The sequence below is a fragment of the Ambystoma mexicanum genome, chromosome 8 (assembly GCF_040938575.1).
Source record: "Ambystoma mexicanum isolate Mex_15411 chromosome 8, UKY_AmexF1_1, whole genome shotgun sequence".
Taxonomy (NCBI): domain Eukaryota; kingdom Metazoa; phylum Chordata; class Amphibia; order Caudata; family Ambystomatidae; genus Ambystoma; species Ambystoma mexicanum.
Genome location: NC_090929.1, coordinates 1214501780 through 1214510877, shown reverse-complemented (window position 1 = coordinate 1214510877; position 9098 = coordinate 1214501780).

The following is a 9098-nucleotide window of genomic DNA, read 5'->3' as shown; positions in this document are numbered from 1 at the left end:
CCCTAACATGGCCTCCTTGGAACAATACCAAGAACTGGTGGCAGCAATGCAGAACCTCACAGTTGAAGTCCAAGCTTTGAGGACAGAGAACATAGCACTCCGACAGCAGGTAGTCCTACATAGAGACAACCGTGGAGATCTACCAGCGATGCCCCTTTCCTTTGGCAAATACAACGGTCATCCGGGAGGAATGAAGGAATTCCTTGATGCCTGTGGTGTATATTTTGCCTTCCGTACCCATGCCTATGAATCGGCAAGATCTAGGGTTGGATTCATCATTGCCAATCTCACAGGAAATGCTCTGGCTTGGGCCACTCCTCTTGTGGCCAGAAACGACCCTTCCTTGATTGATTATGATTGTTTTGTAGAGAGCTTCAAGGAATGATTTGACAGACCTGAGGTGTTCTACTCCTCTTTAGAAGCTATCCTGGATGTCGAACAAGGGAACACAGACGTCCAGACCTACATCTCCCGCTTCCAGAGACTAGCGGCTAAGGCAGACTGGCCTGATTCAGCCCAACAAACTATATTCCGGAGAGGACTCCACGACGAGCTCAAGGACGAGTTAGCTCGTGTAGCCCGACCAGTATCTTGCCAAGAACTGATGACCTTGTCGTTACAGATTGAGTTCCGGCTAACAGAAAGGCGGCAAGAAAGAAGACGATTCAGGAGCAATCCTCCGTCTATCAGTCTACCGACCCCCTCTCCTGCAACCCGGACCAGCGTCTCATCTGAAGAACCCATGCAAGTCGGAACTACCCGGGGACCCCTTACACCGCAAGAGTGTAAACGAAGAAGAGAGACCGGGTTATGCATGTATTGTGGTTCCGCCAAACACTTATTGAGAAACTGTCCGGAAGTACCACCCCGGAGGAAGGAAAACTTCAACCCCTGATCTACAGCAAGGGAAGTCTCGGGGGAAGTGCCAAGTACCCTTGCAACCACTCAAGAACCATGAACAACCCTGAGGAAAACAGCCTGATGGTGTTCCAGGTCAGGTTATGGTTATCTTCTTCGAGTCCCATTGAGGTACTTGCCATGCTGGACTGTGGAGCTGCAGGTAACTTCATGGATGTGAACTGGGCTATAGAACACCACATATCTACCAAACTTAAGACGACTCCCATTCCGGTAGAGGGCGTAGACGGTAGACCTTTGTCATCCGGACCTATCACCACAGAATCAATACCACTAAGGATGGAGATGAGCCATCACTCGGAATATCTGGTCTTCGATCAGATCAGAGCAGCCCATTTCCCTCTGGTCATAGGTATTCCGTGGCTAAGGAAACACAATCCCCACATCGACTGGAAGGCTAATAGAGTGAGCTTCAACTCACTCTTTTGTAAGTCAACTTGTATGGGCAGCATGGTTTCCTCCACTCACCCCGAAGCAGAACCACTTCCTACACAGAGTTCGACAATCATAGCCTTGGTTCCACCTCAATATCTCGAGTTCTCTGAGGTATTCATAGACATCCAACCACGTGATCTTCCTCCCCACAGACCAGAAGACTGCGGCATCGACTTAGTACCAGAAGCAGTGATTCCTTTCGGGCGGATGTACCCTTTATCACTCCCAGAAAGGAAGGTCCTGCAAGAATATCTGGACTCCAATCTCCAAAACGGGCTCATTCAAGAGTCGAGATCAGCCTGTGGAGCCTCCTTATTCTTCATACCAAAGAAAGACAGTGCTGAACTGCGTCCATGTATTGACTACAGAGGGCTTAATAAGATGACGATCAGAGACCGGTATCCTATGCCATTGATCCGAGACATCTTGGAGGCGGTGCAAGGAGCCGTATATTTTACCAAACTGGACTTAAGAGGCGCCTACCATCTCCTAAGAATAAGACAAGGCGACGAGTGGAAAACCGCGTTCCGCACTCCTTTCGGGTTATTCGAATACCGGGTGATGCCGTTCGGCCTGGTCAACGCCACAGCTATCTTTCAGAGGTATATGGACAAGGTGTTTGCAGACATGTTGTTTGTCTCGGTTGTGGTGTATCTGCACGATATCCTGGTATACTCTCGGTCGTTAACCGAACACAGGTCACTGGTGAGGAAGGTACTCCAACGTCTTCTTGAACACCATCTTTTGGTGAAACCGGAAAAATGTAAATTCGAGACCACTTCCGTATCCTACCTGGGATTCGTTTTATCTGGCGGAGGCATAGAGATGGACCCAGCTAAGGTCAAGGCCATCATGGAGTGGAGAGAACCCAGCACTATCAAAGAGCTAAAAAGCTTCTTAGGATTAGCCAACTTTTATAGAAGATTTATACCCACCTTTTCCAACCTAGTGCTTCCTCTCACATCCCTGCTCAAGAAGGGAGTCAAGTTTGCCTTGGGGGATGAACAAAAGAGAGCTATTCAGACCCTTAAGGAATGTTTCTCCTCCGCTCCCATTTTGATACAGCCGGACCAGACCATACCATACATCCTGGAGATGGATGCTTCGATAGGAGCAGTAGGTGCCATCCTATTACAGAAGACAGCTGATAGCTACGAGCACCCGGTGGCGTATTTCTCGAAGACCCTCACCAGTAGTGAACGGAACTACTCCGTCTTGGAGAGAGAACTCTTAGCCATCAAGTTAGCCTGCCAAGAATGGCAGCATCTCTTACAGGGTGCAACCCATCCCTTCGTGATCAGAACTGACCACCGCAATCTCCGAGTTCTACAACAAATGGAGTGCACCAATGCCCGGCATGCTCGGTGGGCATATTTCTTCCTACAGTTCGACTTCATAATAACCTACATCCCAGGCACAGAATACAAAAAGGCAGACGCCTTATCACGAAGTATCGGGGACAGTTCAGAAACCTGCAATGGACATGACCGCCTTTTCCCCAATCTCAAAGTCTTAGCCTCCACTGTCTCCTTTTTCCGAGATCTGATACCTCATTATCAGTCCGGTACAGAACTACCCGCCACGGTCATCCAAGGCAAGGATGGACTGTACTATCATGATCATGCCCTTTTCATTCCCACCAAGGATTTCCAGAAGCGTGTCCTTTCGTAGTGCCATGATACTCCCCTGTTGGGTCACCCGGGCATCAGAAAGACCTATGAACTCTTGCAAAGAGGCTTTTGGTGGCCTAAATTGAAGACTGATGTATATCAGTATGTTACCTCTTGCTCAATCTGTGCCTCTAACAAATACCGAACTGGTAAACCGCTCGGACTCCTACAACAACATTCCCTACCGTCACGACCATGGGAACATATTTCTACAGATTTCATCGTCGATCTTCCCCCTTCTGAGGGTATGACGGTGGTTATGGTCACAATAGATTCATTCAGCAAACTGGCCCATTTTTCAGCCTTTAAACAAATACCTTCTGCTTCTAAGACTGCTGAAATCATCCTCCGAGACATAGTCCATCTACACGGTCTACCCCAGACCATTGTATCTGACCGAGGACCTCAGTTCACATCCAAATTCTGGTCTTCGCTTTGTCAGACCCTGGGTATCAACAGAGCCCTTTCTTCGGGATACCACACCCAGAGTAACGGACAAACCGAGAGGTTAAACACGAGCCTGGAGCAGTACTTGCAGTGTTTCTGCAGTACACAACAAGAGAGATGGCACAGTTTCCTTTCCCAAGCTGAGTTCGCTTACAATAATACCCTGCATACCACTATCCAAATGAGTCCTTTTTTGTGCACTTATGGTTTTCATCCCAAACATCTACCCAGGTTTGGCTCCCTAGCCACTAAGATTCCGGCTTTGGACGGCGTTTTACAGGAACTTCATGAACTCGCCAAGAAGGCACACCAACTCAGCCAACAATCACAGAAGAGATGGGCAGATAGGAGTAGGGCTTCCAATCCTACATGGGGACCAGGACAACTAGTCTGGTTATCAACCAGATTTCTTCCTAGATGGGTTCATGCTGGGAAATTCTCCCCCCGTTATCTTGGACCGTTTCCGTTCTCCAACAGGTCAACCCGGTTGCCTTTCGGCTCAAACTTCCTGACTATCTCAAAAGGGTTCACCCAGTGTTTCACGTCTCTTTGCTCAAGGAATACAAGGTAGACCCGTTCCTTAGACCCATCCGCCAGAGTCGAGCCCAGGTACATCCCGTTGCAGAAGAATACGAAGTGGCATACCTGGTGGACTCCAGATACCACAGAGGTCGGCTCCAATACCTGGTTCACTGGAAAGGCTATCCCATGGAGGAGAGGTCTTGGGAAACGGTAAGCCATGTTCATGCCCCTAGGCTCTTAAGAAGATTTCATCGCCTTCACCCGGGCAAGCCGGGGGGTACCCTGAGAGGAAAGGGGTATACTGTCAGGATCCAAGATTGGAAACATTGAAATCGCTGGCGGTTCCGACGGTGAGCGGTCTAGTACTCAGCCAACATGGCGCCGGAGATTGTATAATCTGGCTCTGCGCACTTCTCGGCGCGTTGTATCTGTTGTTTCACTTTCTCAACGCTCCGACTTTTGGATTATCGCCATCCCGTGTATTACTCTTCTAGTCCTTATTCACCTTGTTCCTTCCCTTTATCCCTTTTCCTCTACCTTTACTGTTGTCTTCGTGCTCGCTAACATTCTACTTTGTGTTCAAGGTTGCCGCTGCTAAATCTGTTGCGGTGCCTCTCCGCTTCCCTGTTCCTCCCTCACTCTAACTTTCTATCTACCTTTTTTCTATCTCGTCTACATCCTAACTCCGGCCGCAAGGGTGCTTCTCGCACTGTGTTCTGCGTCCGTGAACAGGAGCTTCCCAGCTGGTCTCGCTATCGGCTGTTCTCTCAGCCCTTCTGTCTGGTATTTTCTTTCTTTAACAGGCGCGGAGGCGCTGCGCTTCTCCGATTCTGCGTTTTCTTGAGCCCCTGTTGCTTATTCTACTTTTCTGCCTTCTCGGCGTACTGCCTTCTGGCGGGGTTGTTCCTTTCCGCTCCGCCGTGGTGGTTCCGCGCTGCTTCTGACTACTTGGGGCATTCCTGCTTCCTTCTCCCTGACTTGGCAAAGTAGTCCCTTCCTGTTGCATCTAACTCCTGTGTATCTTTTCATTACTATACCTTCCCTTACCTACCTTTCTCCCAGGGTCTGATACCATTCCACTCCGTATCTTGGCATTAGCTTCTTGGATTCCTGCCTTCAGCTACACTGAGTACGTCATCATACCTGGTATCTTGGAACTGCAAACTAAAGATCTGTACCATCTAAAGGACCTGTCTTCTGAACCCATCTACGGACTAGGGTTTTTTCTGCCTTCGGGCTTTTTCCCTAGAGCTGAGGCTGGCCCCCTGGGGTTCCCCGGTGACAGGTCCACTCTTCTATCAAGGTGGCCTCCGGAGGGGCCAGACCTTACCTTCACGAAAAGAAGACCAGAACACAGAAAGGCAAGGTTCCAAGGGCTAAGGAGAAGCCAGGCAAGATTGAGACAGACCCTTGTGTACTTACCGCGGAGGAGTCAGGTGAGGAGAAAGGGGAGGTGGACTCGGATCTTGACACTGGGGGTGCTTGATACAACTCCAAGAGTGTTTAAGTCATTCCCCAACAGGACTCTCCAGGTACTTCACTCTGCACACTTAGGAGGTATCTTGACAGTCATTTCATTGCACTGGATGAGAGCTGGTAACTGTGGAAGCATTTGGACAGGGCCTACAGCAAGTTTATTTAGGAATTTGGGTGCCTTAGCAACATCCTCAACCTTCCTCAACCTTGAAAAATGATTAATCAACTACAGTTATGCTGGCCCCAGTGTCTCTGACGGCAGGGGTCTCCTGACAATTCACATGAAAACTGTCTTTATAATACTCTTTAGTATTATCTGGAATAGAGTTATACACATCTAAATTCTGTTGTTCCCACAGACCCAGAGATACTAAAGAAACACTGGCTTAGACTTTCATGGGTTCCTCAGCCAGTAAGTGAAAGTTTCCACTTGCCATTGGTACTTCATCCTCTGGGGAGAAGGCTAAGGAGACTGTGTGGATCCCTGAAGGTTTACCCTTACATCTGGGATCCCCTTTCACATGGTCAGTTGACCCACAAGCATAACATTTTCCAAATGTCTTTATGAATGGGGGTTTGTTCTGATCTCCTTCTGGTTTGGCACCAGGAGGTACATTAGCCTGATTCGGTTTCCCTTGTGGCTTACTGAGGGTTCTAAACCTCTTAAAATACTGAGAAGGGGCCTTCCCAAATCTAGCTTTCAAAGCTAGCTTCACAGTTTCATACTCTTTTCTGTCTGTTTCCCCCAACTCCATTACCACATCAGTTGCAACAGGGGGTAGCCTAGAAAAAGCAAAGGAATCAATTGATTCCATGTAATGTATTGAATCCCATGGTTATATACAAAAGCAGCCAACCAATCCAAAGTATCAAGCTTAACCTCATACATACTGCATCTTTGGGCATGCAAGACCTCTTAGGACTGGAAGACCTAGAGGACTCTGGGAGAGAACCAGTTTCAAGAGACAACTTTTTCATTTCAAGGGCAAGATTCAATTCCATTTCTCTGAGTCTAAGCTCTTGATGTTTGCTTTCAGTTTGAGCTTGGATTCTTTTAAATTCTAACTCAAGTCTCAATTTTTCTAAAGAGACAAATTCAGGACATAGGTTTGGACCTGATGGGGTCCCTGTGGTCAAAGGTTGAGGCCTATGAGAAGGAAGAGGTAAGACAGGGCCTTCATTCTGAGACTCTTCTGTCTCATCTAGCTCATCCACAATATTCGAGCTGGGCTCTGACATAATATCATCATCATCAACATTTTCCTTTCAGACCCACTCCTCAGACTTTGGTATTTTAACAACTTTTCTATCAATTCAACCTTTTTGCCTTTTACAATGAGATTCCTAGCTTTACACATATCTCTCAAATGATCAACAGTTATCAACAGTTAAAGTCACTAGGGTCTCCTGTCTGTAGCTTTCCATATCAGGATGATAAAACAATTGCTTTACTAGTGCTGCTTAGCCTTGGTAGTGTTGGGTGTCCTGACCCACGTTTGAGCTATCATGCTGCAACATTTGGTGCTGTGGGCTTAGAAAATCCAAGATGGCCAAAAAGGCCACATGTACGCCAGAATAGGAAAACTGTGCAGTACTGGCATGGAAAACATCATGATGGCCAGAACTTCCCAGAAAATGCACAGGGAAATGCATGAAGAATAGGCTGCCAACCATTTTTGCCTATGTTGTGAGCACAGGAGGGCACTGCCTAAAACCACCATTGGGCTACCCACACAGTAGCCTGAAACCATTGGGAATGGCAATGCTGATTGCCAAAAGCAACCTAGAACTGTGGGGAATTCATTTTCTTAAATCCCAAAAATGGTTGCATTACCAGTACTCACCACTATCAGAAAGCCGGCGTTTTAAAACCACCAGACTTTTGTGTAAAACTGAACAAATGAAACAAAACTAGACCAAGGAAAGACTTGCTAAAAGGTGGATACAATGTAAAACTATACTCTGAAATGACTTGAAGGAAGTAATTATTTAATGTGTATGTAAAAATCGTAATAGACTTAAACTGGGGGACAAAAAGTGACATTTAGCTGAAACCTGGCTTAATGAAACTGAATTCTGCCTGACATCTACCCCCACAGGAGTTAAAACCTGCTCAGCCACTCTTCCCCTTGCCAAAAGGAGTTGTCACCTCTCTGATTAGATTAGGGGTGGAGCAGCTACAGGGAGTTGAACAAAGGCCTGTCCTGGGCCCAGGCAGATGGTTTATTAGGGTGTTCGTAAATGGCTTCCTTTTGAACAAAGCCCTTCCTTGACTCAGGCAGAAGTTATATTGGGGGAGGTTGTAAAGTGGCTTCCTCTTGGCAGAAACAGGGAGGGGCAGCCCCTCTGAGGACAGGCTGACCTTAGAGAAAGTGGATAGACTGGTTTCTCCACCATGTGACCTGGGAAGACACACCCCTGTTGGCCAGAATATGATTTTAAGAAAGATGTATAACTCATGGTGCGGACTTGTCAAAATGATCTAAATGATACCATAATGCTTGTGATTTTTCTGCCCACATTTTAAGAGGTTTTAAGACCTGGTGGTATGATCTGGGGGGTTGCTAGCGGAAAATAGGGTCTCACTCCAAATGTCTGCATGTTAAAAATCTGACACTTCATCAATTAATGTCCATACTCCTTGCGCACATGTGTGTAATTTTGGGTAAGTGTCCAATATTGCAAAACCAGTTAAAAAGTGCAAAATGTTGCCATTTCTGAATGCAAGCCCCCAGGAAGAGCAGAGTTTGCACAGAGTATACCTCATGTGATATGTGATGGGTGCATGTAATTTTAAACAACTGTGTATCTGTGCAATATGTATTTGAATCAAATATAGATTTGTGGGCAAACAGACCAGGGGAGGATCCTCTGACCCATAAAACCTACAGCATCACTCTGACTCACATTTCCTTCCCCCAATCATGGGAGAGGGGGGAATTGGGCCAATGACTAGTAGAGAGGGGCAGGCTTTGCTAGGCCCAGGCACACACCCATTTTCAAAACACATAAAAAGAGACTGCTGGGACAGGTAGAGACATTCAATTCCATTTGCTGCGGAGCATGCTGACCGACGACTTCACATCCAGAGATCCTACACTTAGACTTCCAAGATAAACAGAGACTACAGAACTTTGAACCAAGAAGGCCCACTACAAGCAAAAGTATTTGTCAGGAGGCCCAAAATCATTTGCAGACTATTCACAGCCGGGCTGAGCTGTTGATTCTGGCCCGAAACCCTGCGCCAGAAAGATCCAGAACCAGTGCTGTACCCAGAGAAAGCAGAGCAGTATCCAGAACCAGAGGCCAGAGATCCAGAGTGACCCAGACCGCTGTGAGCAGAACCAGAGAGCTGACCCAGACCACTGTGAAGTGCCGGGACCAGAACCGGAGTCCAGTCCAAAACCTGACCAGATCCGTGGCGAGGCCTATTTCAAAAATATATTGTAAGTACCTAGCAGAACTGTGCAGAACCAATCTCTTAGTTAAAATAATTTAATCCAAACTATTTTAATCTAACCAGAACTGCCTCCTTATTGTCACCTGTCATTTGTAAAGCTGCACCACTGTCATTTGTCAATTCTGCAGCTGCAAAGCTGTCACCTGTCATTTTGTGTTTACTTTAAATCC